We start from the raw sequence: 13617 nt of genomic DNA, 5'->3' as shown, positions 1-13617 counted from the left end.
CCTGACCACGCCTATTGCTCAGACCTCGCCCACCAAATAGTCCTCCCTCCCACCTCATGGCTCCGCCCCAGGCCTAGCAAAGGAAGATTCTCACTGGTGGAGAAGTTGCTCTGGTCCCGCCCGGCGGGCGGCGATAGGCCGAGCTGGCGTGGGGCGGTGGCGGTTGGCTGCCTGGGGACGGGTCCCTGGTGTTGCCCGTCAGGGTAGCTGGCGGCAGTGGCGGCTCTCGGGGGTGGGTTGTCAGTCAGTGAGCGGAGGGGGAAGATGGCTCGCGGGGACCCGTTCTGCTAAGAAGAAGGTGGGCAGGTGGTGCTACTTGGGAGAAAGCAGAGCAGCCGCCGTCGCTGTCGCTGCGAGCCAGACAAGTCGAGATTCTGGAGGTGGAGCTTGGAGAGCCGCTCTGGTGAGTCCGGCCGAGCGAACCGCGCCGGGCCCCCAGGGCGGCCGGCGACCGATAACTTTTTTGTCAGGGAGGAGCCGGGGCGAGGCGGCGGCGGGGAGGGCACCGGGACTTTGTCCCCGGAGCGGCGGCTTCGTTGGAGGTAACGGCTCCCGCGCGAGGCGCCGCGGTTGGGCGCGAGACGGTGCTGGGCGCCTGGGGCGTCCGGAGGTCTGGGGAGCGGGACCGGATGGTGGGCTGCGGCCGGCGGCTTCTCGCCCAGAAGTTGGGCGCAGCCCGCCTGCTGCCTGGGCGGCGGCGGCAGCTTTGTGCGCGCGGACTCGGCTCTTTCTCCTTCCCCGGCCAGGAGCCCTCCGACCTCCGGGCGTGACCGGGGTGTAGCCGCCTCGGCCCGACCCGCCGCCCCTCGGCGCGGTTGGCCTGGGGTGGGACCCCGCCACCCCCGCCAAGACTGATGCTCCGGCCTGACCTCTCCTACCCCTCCCAACCCTCCTACTCCGGCTTGCCACTTCAGCGAGGCTGCTGGTATCCGTTCAGTCTAATGGCCAAAACGGTCACTGTCGCCCGCCTCGTCTTTGAAAGCTGCATTCGCCTCGGTTCCCCCCTGCCCCACCCAGGTCGGACAGATTCACAAAGCAGCCACGATTCCTTCCTTGGTTATTTACACCGGAGATCTCTTCTTCAGCCCTTGCCCTCTTCTTACTAAGAGTTAGCCCTCTCCTTAGGATGATTCTGACATACTCGAGAATCGTCAGGGTTTTGTCTGAAAATTGTTGCATTGAAAGACCCGTCGAAGTTTGCACGCTTTGGCAAAACTGGGTATCCGCCCTTCGGTGTGCACATGTGTGCGTTGTACCCTCAGAGTTTAGACAGTCCTGATAATTTTTAATTTTGCCCTGGTGCTTTCTCGTACTCTGCAGAATCGGTTCTCTGATAAATACACTATCACACGCCTGGCAGCCGCTCGGCTCTTCAGGTAGGGGTAGTTTATTCCGCTGCCAGCTTCTACTTATCTCAGAGACGTACTACCGGCAGTCGGGCCAGGCTGTCCTTTGGCAAATTATTTGTCCTTTGGGTCACCCAGTAGTTTGGGGGGCAGGTATGACACCTCTTTGGTTCGTGTATCATTTTACAGTTTGAAATTTTCAGCTTTTAAAATCTTATCTGCATAAAGTCATAAATATTGGTCTAACCTTGAGTCAATGTGATAGTCCTGGGAGGCTTGTTTTCCGTAAGGATATTCTCCTAACATCCATAGATCACCGCCCCGCCGCCGGCCCCCAATTTCTAAGCATTTTTTTCTTTAGGTTAATACATTTTAAGTCCAAAGCACCATATTTTTGAAGTGCAGGCAAGAAAGGAAGAAAAAAATCTGTAGGATATGCTTGGTTGGCCAATAGTAGCTTCAAAGTCAGTCAGTTATTCTAATAATTCATTTCAACAAAGTGGCAAGGGAGAAAATCATCACCTGTTTTAGAAAATAAACTCTGGATTTGGTGTATTTATCCTTTTTTGATTTACTATAGTTATAAGCATAGAGGGATTATAAACCCTCTTAGTTATCAGCATTAACAGGATATGGATAGCCAGATGAGGCATTGGCTAGGTCACCTGCTATGCTTCCTTTCTTTGTTGTATTCCTATTTTATGAAATCTGCTCTTGGTTGCATTTTTAGAGTGATGTTGTTTTGACAGTCAGAGTTTAAATATATCTCGTAGTCAACTATTTTACTCAGGATCCTGTTGCCTGATATTTATTTTATAATGAATATTAAGAACTCTTTAAAAAATGTTAGTATCAAGACCATTTTGGGGGGTATCAAGTTTACATTTTGTAAATAATGGAAATTATGTCAAACATAAAGTTTGCACTATCCTAGGCTGAATAGGTGCTAGGGATACAGAAATGAATATCATAACTCTTGTCATCAAGGAATTTACTGTGTAATATACAAGACAGATAAGTAAAGTAACAATTATAATACCCTCTGTTAAGTGTGAATAGAGATATGCCTAGTATAGTAAGGGAACAGAGTAGGAGATGGCTAACTCAGCTTGGATGTATATAAAGTCGGGGGCACACAGTAGAGTTTTAAAGTGTGACATAATTTTGCCAAGTGCAGGATGTAAGTGAATAACTTTCCAAGAAGAGAATATAAATATAGTCAGTGAGAAAGCAAGGAGGCATGAGAAACCCTGGTAGTTTAGAGAAGTCATTGTCAGTGACAATTACGAAGTCAGCAATGTTGATGTGACTTGAATGCAGGGGTGAGATGGGGAAATGGTGGAAGATGAGAACAGCGAGAGTGGTAGAGGGCCAGACCAGGGCCTTGTATCCTTGGCTAAGGGGGTTGCGTTGAAAGTGATGGGTAAGAAACCACTTAATGGATCTGTGTTTTGGATCCTTACTCTGGCAGAGTGAGGTAGAATTTGATAGATGCTGTCACCTCGGGAAAGAAAGGAGGAGGAATCAAGACTGAGGATTTGATTTGGTTCCATTGATTGGAAATGAGGAACACATAGATGGAGGGAAGATGATAAATTCTATTTTGGATATTTTTGAATTTGAGAAAGCTGTGGAATGTTCAGGTGAAGCTGTAGATAGATGTTTGGATCTAGGATGTGAAACTTGTAAAGGAAATCAGGAATAGAGGGAAGAATGGAGGTTGAATTGAAGAAGCTGCGTTGACTTGGGTATGTTGGAATGACTCAGATTGGGAGTCTTTAGCATAATGAAAGCAGCAGTCAGTGAACAGACAAATAAAAAGCAGATAGGTGGAAGCATAGTGTGAAAGAGAGAAGAGTAGTAGTTAGAAAGGTAGGAAGAACGTCAAGAGGGATGCCAAGGGAGGAGAAATTTTCAAATAGAGAGGGAATGGGTCAACAATTTCAAATTCTTTAAAGAGGGGTCAAATAAGGAGAGACTTCAGGGAACAGTAAATTTGTCAGGAGTCCATAGGTGACTTTGACAGGTACAGATTTAGCTGAGTGGTGGTTCAGAAACTAGTCTTCAGAAGATTGAGAAAGAATGGATGATGATAAAGTAGACATGCTTGCCTGAGGCATTTTAAAAAACTGAGGAAGGGAGAGAAAGACAGCTTTAAAGCAGTGGTTCTCAATCTTACCTACACATTTACAATCTTCTGGGGGAGCTTTTAAGAATCCCGATTTCAAGGGGGAACTCTTGTACCAATTTGGGGAGTGGGACAGGACCCAGACATCCGTATTTATTTCAATAGCTTTATTGAAGTATAATTGGCAAATAATAAACTACACATAGTTAAAGTGTGCAGTTCAGTGTTTAACATGTGTTTATACTCATTAAACCATCACCACAATCAAAATCACCTCCAGAAGTTTCCTAGTGCCCCTTTGTAATCTCTCTCTCTCATCCCCTGAAACCACTGATACACTTTTTGTTACTATAGATTAGTTGCATAGATATTTTAAAGCTCCCTAGGTAATTCTATAGCCATAGTTGAAACTGCTGCGGAGGGATATGGGTTGAAGAGATATTATGCTTGATTTTTTATATGCGTAAGGAAAGTGAGAAGAGATTAGGAAAGATATCTATTGGAACTAAGTCCCTGAGGAGGTAGAAGTTGATGGAATTTAGAGCTTTGACTGGTAAGAAAGGAAGACAATTCTGGAAGCAACATCTCTAACAAAGAATATGATATTAAAGATAGTATTTTTTGTTGTTGTTGTTATCAGCATCAAAGTTGTCATCACGTAATATCAAGATTAGTTCTCTGAAGTACTCAAAAACAATTAGCATCTTAATATTATGAAAATGAATGCCCCTCAGAAAAACCCCTTAAATGCAGCCTGAGACCCCTGGCACCACCATGTAATGCTTTGTCATTTTTTTGGAGGGGAGCAGATGGAATTAACAGTTTGACTATTGCTTATTGTTAAGAGCCAAGTACTACTAGAATCTTTTTGGCCCTCTCAGAGTTAGGCTGCATAACTGCACTGTGGAAAGAGAACATTTAACATTTACAAATCTCCTGTTTAAAGTATTTTTGTTCAGAAGAAATCTTGCTTGCTTGCCCTTTGGACATATGCCTTTTAAATACATTGGAGAAGAAAATCCTTCTTCTGCGTCCCAAATGAGACAGAGAAGAGTTGTGATTAGAAGTTGTCAAAGGCCCACACTTTGGGACTTCCCTGGTGGCACAGTGGATAAGACTCCACACTCGCAATGCAGGGGGCCCGGGTTTGATCCCTGGTCAAGGAACTAGATCCCACATGCATGCCGCAACTCAGAGTTCTCATGCCACAACTAAGGAGCCCACGTGCTGCAACTAAGGAGCTGGTGAGCCTCAGCTAAGGAGCCCATCTGCCACAACTAAGACCTGGTGCAACCAAATAAATAAATATTAAAAAAAAAAAAAAAAGGCCCACACTTTGTATCCTGAGAAAGGTAATTCTATCCCCCCATCCTACCCCACTCCCCCATTCCACTTTTTCTTTTTCTTTTTTTTTAAATTTCTGGCTCAGGTTTTGGATGTAGGCAAAAGCTGAGCCCCACTGGTTCTGAGGTCCAGGGTTTGTTCTTCACTCTTGTTTCTTACCTTTGGCAGGGGGCTGAAAGCAAATGGTTAATATCTAAATATTATTTGACATTGCACTTGAGCATAAATAAAGGTGGGGTGAAAAATTTTGTCTGATTGTTTCCTAGAGTTCTGAAAATTTCTTTCATTGTGATTAAAGTATAAAAGTATGATCAGACCTAGAGAGGGTAGGCATCCCTAGTTTTGGTGCAGCCTAAAAGAGTGGGACTATCAATGTTAACATGATTTTGGATACTATTGTTACTATATTCAAAGCAATATTGTAAACATTCTGTATTTTCTTAATTACTAATGTAATACATAATAATTGTAGGAAATTTGGAAAATTTAGGAAAGCATAAATGATAACATAATACCTTCACCCATTGATAATCATTATTAATACTTTGGTGAATATCCTTATAGGTCCTTTTTAATGGGATTTACTGTTTTTTTTTTTAACAAAAAATGCCCCCATGTTGTAAATACTCTTTTTCTGTTGTTGTTGTTCATGCTGTTCTGTTTCTAGCTTACTTTTACATAATTGAATGAATACTTACCCGAGTCAATAAAACATTATTTTTTTACAACATAACATCATTTTAAATGCGTGGCTAATATTCCAGCATATGGATTTACCATTATTTATTTAACCAGCATTTCAATTGTTAAAAATTTAAACTCTTTCCAATAATTTTGAATGAATCATGTAGCAGTTAGCTTCTCGATGGATTAATCATTGCCCATATCTTTATTTACTTAAGACAAATTCTGAAATCAAAAGGTATCATATTTTAATTATTTTTGATATTAATAGACTGCCTTCCAGAAAGTTTTAATTAATATTCATTTTTGTTAATTGTGCTTGAGAATGCCAGCAACCTCTCCATATTAAAAATCTGCCATTTTGATATGAAGAGTTGTATCTTCTATAAATTTTTTTGTTTCATTGGTTATTAGTTATTTAAAATGTTTGTATTTTTTGTGAATTATCTATTACTGTACTTTGTTTATTATGATATAAAGATATGATATGGAGACTTTTAAAAACTGAGTTATGAGAGCTCTTTGTGTATAAAACTATTAGACGTTGGTCAAATTACAATGAAAATAATTTCTCCAGTTTGTCATTTGCATCCTAATTTTGTTTTTGGTGTGAATTTTTTCTTTTTAAACAGATTTTTAACATTTAGTGTAGTTAAATCTGTCAAATTTTTCTTTTATGGCATCTGCCTGCTTAGGAAAGCCTTCTTGCATTCCCAAATTATATAAGTAATTACCTCTATTTCCTTATATTACTTTCAGAGTTTTTAAAAACATTTACATCTTTAATCTATTTGGAATGTATTTTGAGGTAGAGTGGCAAGTCAATTATTTTAATACTATTTACTGAATAATTATCTTTTCCCAGAGGTTTTAAATGCTGTCTTTTTAATATACCAATTCATGATTTTTTTCTAGGTTTTCTATTCTGCTTCATTGGGCTATATTTTTTGCTCCAGTAACTCCAAACAGTTCTAATTATTAATAACTTTTTAATGTATCTTACTATAAGGTTGTGTGAATTCCTATTATCTTTTTCAAAACATTTTCAGCATTTCTCATATATTTTTTTCAGATTGTCTCTAATTCAATTTATTAAGACCCTGAAAGAACCCAATTGGAATTTCTAAACTAATTTTTTAGAGATAGCTGTGATATCTTTACAATATTTTCATCATTTCTTCAAGTCATCTTTTATGACTCAGTGCTTTGTAGTTTTCATGTGGTTCTGCCTATTTTTAAAGTTGATTTTTGGTATTTTAAAGCTTGTTGTTGCTATTGTGAGTGGAGTAGTTTTTCAGTGTATTTTAAAGAGGATTGCATCTTTCTCGTGGAACATAGAAAAGTTGGTGACTTGTGTATACTGTTTTCTAACTGGTTATTTTACAAAATTCTTAATTCTAATAGTTTTTTATTGGATTTTGTAATAAGGCAGTTATAGACTTTGTAAATGATGATAATTTTGCTTTCTTGCCAATATTTAACCCTTTCTTTTTAAAAAAATTACACTGATCAGAATGTCTAGAAGACTGTTAAATTATAGTAGTGAATAGTGAGCATCTTTGGCTCATTTGTCATTTGAATGACTGCCTTTACGGTTTCACAGTTGTGTATTCTTTTTGACAATTTTTTTTAGTATGTTAAGGAAATAGTCTTCTATTCCCCTTTTTTGGAGTTGAGGTTAAATTGGAAAAATATATTAAATTTGATCACATACTCTCATAATGTACATTGAGATAATTATATGGTTTTTCTTCTTTTACCTATTGGTTGATGAATTATATTAGAAGATTTCCTAGTGGATTTCACCAATTTTGTCTCTTTGGAATAAAGGCAACTTGATAATAGCATACCTCTTTAAAGCTACATTTGGTTGCTCTGTAAGATCTCTAGTGTTCTTTTTGTATTACCTTTTTGAGGTTTTGGTTTCTGAATATGCTAGCTTTGTAAAATAGAGAGAGAGAGAGATAGAGAGAGAAAAGTGTTCCATCTTTTTATAAGCTCTGGCAATCTCTTCTTTGATGGTCTGAAATAGTTTAGCTATAAAAATGTCTAGGTCTTTTTGGATTAAATACAACTTGTTGAGATTTTAATACCTGCTACTTTCTAAGTACTTTGCATAATTAATTTCATTTAACTGTGCACAGCTTTGCAAGTTAAGTATTATTATCCTTATTCTACAGATAAAGAAACTGAGACTCAGAGAGATTAAGATACTTGTTCAAGAGCAACAGCTAGTTAGTGGTAGAGAGAGTTTAAACTCAATTCCTATCTGATGCCATGATTCATGATTTTTAATCAGTACCCTAATTTTTTCCTAATCAGGACTCTTTCCTTATTCTCTCTTACTGAGAAGTAAACTTAATTATTTTATTTGAGTGTCTTATTAAGTGTTTTCCTCTTTGTCCAATTAATTTCAGTTTTTGGTAACCCTATCTTAATTATTACTGGTTTGTTCTGTTTTGCAATCGTATCTTCAGCTGTTTTAACAAATACAGCCCAGTATGGTTATGACAGAAGATACTGGAATGGGAATAGGATGATCTTTATTTAATGCACTTTATATAATTCTTGTTTTAATTTGTCAGGTGTTCAAGATCAACTTGCATTCCTGAATCCTGTTTTACCTTGTAAGGAATGTTAAGCGCAACACATCAAGGAACTTTGGAAATAGTACTTTTCCATTCTAGTTTAAACATTTGTCACTGTTGAAGCTTGCATCAGGGTAGCCTTTTAGTAGTAAATGTTAAATGATATTTGTTTGGTGTGTGCTTTCTGGAACAAAGAGTCTTTTGATTAGAGGATGAACATTAGTTGCTTTCTCATATAAATGCATAAGCATTCGTTCAGTTATTTGCACTAGACCTAGTGAAAACATTATATGTGAGCTCTTAAACTGTGCAATGAAAATTATTTGAGGTTTCAGGTACTGGAAGATATACATTCCTCTTCTGTAGAGGAACTTACAGGCTTGGAAATTAAAGAGAATAATGTAAGCCTTAAAAGTGCTTAAGTTGGGCAAGCAATTGTAAACTCTGTTTCTATCTTTTTGAGCTCCTCTGTTTTTTTTTTTCCCCCTTTAGATGTAAGTAACATTTAATTAATTCAATTAGGGTATTGGTTCTAATCAACATACACAGACTGTACTCCCCACCTCCACTGATGGGGGGCAGAAGAAGCTGCCAGTCTGACCTGGCACATAACATGCTCTTTGGATCTAAATGTCAAAGTTCCTGTTGATTTGTTAATCCATAGATATTATTGTGGTGGACGGAGTGACCACATAGTCCTCAAAGCAGTGCACACTTTAGTAGTTGAGAAGAGGGAGAGACTGTTTTGGGAAATTATGAAACTTTGAGTGGGTCTGGATAAAGGAATGTAGAGGAAGGTGGAAGTATTTTAGAAATGGGTGGGGGGAGATGCATCAACTAAGTATGAAAGGTAGAAATGTGCAAATCGAATAGACTGTTAGAGAAGTATGGAAAATCAGAAGAATGGGTTACATGGGTGATAGAAGCAGAATATTGAAGTCAGTGAAGTCTTCTCAGTAGAGTTTCAGAAAGGAAGATTCTTGTGGCAAGGTTAAAGAGAAGGAATGAGTATTGAACGAGAACCAATAGAATTGTCATTTTTGAGGTCATGGAGAGTATATGATGAGAACCAAATGTATACTGTAAAGGGGGTTAAGGAATAAATTGGTGGTGAAATAATTGGAGGCAGTGGCAGTAGATAAGGCTACTAAATCAGAAAGCTAATCAGTGAAGAATAAATAAGGATGAAAGTAACTGGAGGGCATTAGAAGCTAATGAAGCTTCTCTCCCTGTTCTATCCCTCCCCCACCCCCTCCCCACAGATCCTGAAAAGCATTTTGTCCAACTGAATGAAGTGCAAATTGTCCAATTGAAAATATTTTGTTAGTGATAATTTGAACTATCATTGAGCATCTGTGGTGTGGCAGTGCTTTAGTTGTATTATTTTTAATCCCTAGAACATTCCTGTAATACAGATGTTATCACCTACTTTTCACAGTGGACGAAACAGAAAGTTTAAGTAATTTGCTGGAAAGTGGGCATGGTTTTTTTTGACTCTTCATTATGCCATGCTTCTTCTTCTGTTTATTGAGCTGTGTTAAAACACTTGGGAACATTGTAAAGCAACTATATTCCTATAAAATTAATTTAAAAAAAACACTTGGGGAAGGAGTGGTTGTAAAAGGAATATAAGGTATGATTCCTCTCCTTATAGAAAGGAGTGGAAGAGAAATTTTAGTTATGTTTGCTGTGATTTGTGTTAACTATATTTTCTATTTAAAATGTTTTATAAAAAGATTCCTTTCAATAAGCTCCTCTACCATATGTATAATACTTAAATTTAAAAAATTTTATCTAGAGATGAAATGTTCTTTTTATCCATGATAATGATTGGTTGAGGGGAAAGGAAGTACAATCCAAGAAAGATGATGTCAAGAAAAGTCAGGATATGGGAATTCCCTGGCATTCCAGAGGTTAAGACTCAACTCTGTCACTGCCGAGGGTGCAGGTTCAGTCTCTGGTCGGGGAACGAAGATCCCACAAGTTGCGCGGCGCAGCCAAAGGGAGAAAGAAAAAAAAAAAGGCAGTGTATGAATTGTTCTTTTCACTGTGAGAGCTACAAGTATGGTATACAATTTTCAGTAGCACCTCAGAAAGTTTAGCTTCTTCATGGAAATCATACTGAGCTTGTCACAAGATGATAATCAGGGCAGATATTTTTCATGACACCAGATTATAAAGCTTCAGAGTTTATTGTAGTATAATGTGATTTATTGAATTTGGATTCCATCAGTCAGGAATAGGTTATTGGTGACAGAGTCCAAACAGATGTTTAATTTTCTGTTATAAACCCTTTCTTTGGAAGGAATGCATAACTGAAAAGAAATACTTAAACTACTTTAGGGATTAAACATCCTCACAGCACTTTCAAGTACTTTGAGAGGAACCAACATAGAAATTTTTGCTGTACTAATTTTAGTTTCACATTCAGCTGCAAAGCAACATCTAAGTTACATTTTGCTATACTAGTATAAGACTTAATATTATTAAAAACTTTATTTAGAGGATTTCTCTGGTGGCACAGTGGTTAAGAATCCACCTGCCAATGCAGGGGACACAGGTTCGATCCCTGGTCCGGGAAGATCCCACATGCTGTGGAGCAACTAAGCCCATGCACCACAACTACTGAGCCTGAGCTCTAGAGCCTGTAAGCCACAACTACTGAAGCCTGCGCGCCTAGAGCCTGTGCTCCACAGCAAGAGAAGCCACCACAATGAGAAGCCCAAGCACCGCAATGAAGAGTAGCCCCTGTTTGCCACAACTAGAGAAAGCCCAGGCGCAGCAACAGAGACCCAATGCAGCCAAAAAAAAACAAAACAAAACTTTATTTAAAAAATAATTTTATAATTCAGCCTCTGCTAAAACAAATTGACTGTGACCCCAGTTAGTATGAATCAACATGATCATACTGGGACCTCCCTGGTGGCGCAGTGGTTAAGAATCTGCCTGCCAGGGCTTCCCTGGTGGCGCAGTGGTTGAGAGTCTGCCTGCCGATGCAGGGGACACGGGTTCGTGCCCCGGTCCAGGAAGATCCCACATGCCGCGGAGCAACTAAGGCCGTGCGCCACAGCTACTGAACCTGCTCTCTACAGCCCGTGAGCTACAACTACTGAGCCCATATGCTGCAATTACTGAAGCCCGCACGCCTAGAGTCCTTGCTGCACAGGAAGAGAAGCCACCATAATGAGAAACCTGCGCACCGCAACAGGGAGTAGCCCCTGCTCTCCGCAAGCCCACGCGCAGCAACAAAGACCCAGTGCAGCCAAAAATAAATAAATAAAAAAACAAAACAAAACAAAAAAATCATGATCATATGGAACTATTTATTTCATCTTTGGTTACTATAATTTTTTAAACCAAGAAAAACAACTGTGTTAATAAGATCCACTGAGTTTCTGATTGAGACAAACCAAGTAGAATTTTGTAGTGTAGTTAAGATTTGTTACTTTTATTATTATGACTGTATTATTTTGGCTCTATTACATTACCACCATTAACTGTTTACTTGCATTTTTTCATTGTACCCTCCCTTTGTCTGCACATTTTCTAATTGAACATCTGAACTTCTGTTGGCAGATGTCATTAATGGTTGAGCATCTCATTCCAAGTTTTGAAAGGGCAGTGACTCACCCTAAGACATCAACCCAACCGATGAGTCACTTGGAATTTGGTTCTCCTAACATTTCTCTCTTCTTTTGTCTCCAACATTAGAGAAGGGAAAACTGCTGCTTAAGAATGCAAAAAACTTTAAAGGAATTAAAATAGAGCTGTGCTTTAAAAAGTGTATTTCTATATGCTATCATTTTGGGGAAAGAGAGAGGAAAGAGAGGTGAATGATAGCAAAATGTTTGCAAGATAATATTTACATTGGACTTTCTTCAACATTCCTCCTCATTTTCCTCATAGCATTTGTTTTTATTTGCTTATACCCTGATTTGCCTTGATTTGTTTCAAAAGGGATTAAAGGACACTCACTTCTGCTGTGTTTTAGGTTTACTTGTTTCCCCTAATAGACTGTGAATCCCTCAAGTCAGCGACTATGTCATACTCATTTTTGTAAATCTATCACCTAGGACATAGAAGACATTTAATAGTTCATAAATAAATGGATGATATTTAAGCACCTCTAGTACAAGAGAAGAGAGGTTAATCGCTGCAATCCTAGTTAATTGCATGCAGCTTTGATGGCGTTCATGGACTGAGTTGTGTCTGTTCCCCCACCCCGTTCCTAATCCCCAGTACCTCAGAATGTAACCATATTTGGAGATAGGGTCTTTATAGAGGTACAAATTAAGTTAAAATGAAGTAATTAGGGTAGCTTCTAATCCAGCGTGACTTGTGTCCTTTCAAGAAGAGGAAATTTGGATATGACTTTACAGATGGAAGATAATGTGAAGGCACAAGGAGAAGATGGCTGCAAACCAAGGAGAAAGGCCTGGAACAGAACCTTTCCTTAACGGCTCTCAGCAGGAATCAACCCTGCTGACACCTTGATTATTAGACTTCTAACCTCTGGAACTGTGAGAAAATAATGTCTATTGTTTAAGCCACCCATTCTGTGGTACTCTGTTACAGCAACCCTAATAAACTAATACAGCTGACTTGTATGCTTGGCTGTAGCAAAATTTGATACCCTTAATTTGCCTATCTCCAAGGAACAATTTGCTACACTCTATGTCAAAACCTTAGAACTTTTTACTCTTCCCCCAGGCAAGACGTGGGAAAGAGACATTTGTGTGGCTTAAGGGAGAAAGTAATAACTATACATCTCAAATAAATAAATAAATAAATAAAAATAAACAATAACTGTTTGTCTCCTTTCACCTTCCTACCCATACAGTCAATGGCAAGCAGGTAGCTCATTCTCTAGTTCAACTGAATTTGTTTGGCTTGGCACGGAGGAAGTGTTTATGAGTTATTTGTGTTTAAGTGTTCAAGAGCTGCCTCGAAACCTGGTTGCTTTTCCAAAGTGTGGAGATGGAAGAGGAAGACTGAATAAAATAGTTATTGTGACGTTAATTTGAACTAACTGCTTGCGCATAATCTCAGCGACATTACTTTGCCTGTGTTATAATCAACAGGGCAGAGCATTGTGTCTTTTATAGTGTTTTGAGACACTTAGTTGAAAGAGAAGATTTTGGACGTGTACAAAACAAGAACACTTGCTCTATCATCATTTGGAAGTAGTTTACCAGAGTACTGAGAATAGGGTAAACTAAATTAACTAGCAAACTGAATAAAGCTCTCAGTCCTAGAGTTAAAAAAAAAATTGTTTGCCATAAAGCAAAACAAAACAAACAACAAAACCCTCCAATTTATGGGCAAGTAAGAATTTTAACCTAATTTTGGCATTTAAGCTTCAGTCACATCCACACAGTCTAGAGCACCCTTGTTAACAGCCTGTAGTTACTGTGGTAAATACCAGTGATACACTTTCTCATCCCCTTTCTTTTCCTTCATTCCAGTTGTTGAGAAAAATACTGAAACCAAGAATTTTCTCAAAGTCGCTTGCTAACAAGTGGCAGAG

General features: G+C 39.0%; 1 protein-coding gene across 4 annotated transcripts in view; it reads left to right on the top strand.

Annotated features, from left to right (window-relative positions):
• Positions 1–218: 218 nt before the first annotated feature.
• HYCC1 (hyccin PI4KA lipid kinase complex subunit 1) overlaps positions 219–13617 on the top strand; it is an 85932-nt gene continuing 72533 nt past the window's right edge. For all 4 annotated transcript variants that reach the window (XR_003002347.1, XM_024738414.1, XM_024738416.1 and 1 more), the window contains exon 1: positions 219–403. The gene's annotated coding sequence lies outside the window, so the exon portion shown is untranslated. The remainder of the gene's footprint in view (positions 404–13617) is intronic.

This window comes from Neophocaena asiaeorientalis, unplaced genomic scaffold (genome assembly GCF_003031525.2).
Source record: "Neophocaena asiaeorientalis asiaeorientalis breed wild unplaced genomic scaffold, Neophocaena_asiaeorientalis_V1.1 scaffold89, whole genome shotgun sequence".
Lineage (NCBI taxonomy): Eukaryota > Metazoa > Chordata > Mammalia > Artiodactyla > Phocoenidae > Neophocaena > Neophocaena asiaeorientalis.
This window is presented reverse-complemented; position numbering and strand designations above follow the sequence as displayed.